This window comes from Danaus plexippus, chromosome 20 (genome assembly GCF_018135715.1).
Source record: "Danaus plexippus chromosome 20, MEX_DaPlex, whole genome shotgun sequence".
Taxonomy (NCBI): domain Eukaryota; kingdom Metazoa; phylum Arthropoda; class Insecta; order Lepidoptera; family Nymphalidae; genus Danaus; species Danaus plexippus.
Genome location: NC_083550.1, coordinates 1,732,972 through 1,733,796, shown reverse-complemented (window position 1 = coordinate 1,733,796; position 825 = coordinate 1,732,972). Strand labels below are relative to the sequence as shown.

The 825-nt window shown below is 33.8% G+C and overlaps 1 non-coding gene across 1 annotated transcript; it reads left to right on the top strand.

Moving 5' to 3' along the window:
• The first annotated feature begins 241 nt into the window (after nucleotides 1-241).
• LOC116774207 (U4 spliceosomal RNA) lies at nucleotides 242-380 on the top strand. Its single transcript, XR_004353753.2, has one exon. It is a non-coding gene; the product is annotated as a U4 spliceosomal RNA (small nuclear RNA).
• The last annotated feature ends 445 nt before the right edge of the window (nucleotides 381-825 follow it).

Below are 825 nucleotides of genomic sequence, written 5' to 3'. Positions count from 1 at the left end.
CGCGTTGCAATTCAAATTTTGACGTTCGGAGAAATTTGGTCACAAATCTGGCCAATGGCGTCTCTGAAATTTCAATTGTCAAAGTTTCTCTTTTTTAAATATTTAAATTACATTTACGCAATTTTGTATGAGAAAGGTAATGTCAAAACAGGATAATAGATGGCGTTACTGTGTTCTTGAATCACGCTATCGTTTTGTGCACCCTAAAAGTATAAGACCCTCTGATGTCTACTGCAATGTTAACTTTGCGCAGAGGCAATATCGTAACCAATGAGGCTTATCCGAGGTGCGATTATTGCTAGTTGAAAACTTTACCAATACCCCGCCTTGTGGTCGTGAAACACCGACCGCTATGGCAATTTTTGAACGGCTGTGATGGCCTAATAATGTCCTTAATATCTCTGTTAACTACTAAGCAAAGAGTGAAGTTGAGTTATTAAAATAAATGTCGCTTAGTCTTTATGCACTTAGTCTTTAGAATATGTTATATATAAAAGTACATAAAATAATATGAACAAACAAACGTACTAAAATTATTTTCAATATAAAAGTTGCTATTTAAACTTGTGTATGCTTTCTTAATACAAAACAGAGTCCACAGTAACCTCCGTCACTTTATCACCGACGTTAGGGTTAGATGAAAAACGAGCACAAAGAAATTAAGTCTCAGTGAAAAATGATCTTCCGTACTGTCCACTAACCCCTGACTTGTTGACGATATTAAACATTTTCTGTAGTCTATAAACATGTTGGTTTTAAATTATCTATTAGATTAGATATTTTATAGTTTTAGTGTTGAAATAGTTGTATAATTACTGTGGATAG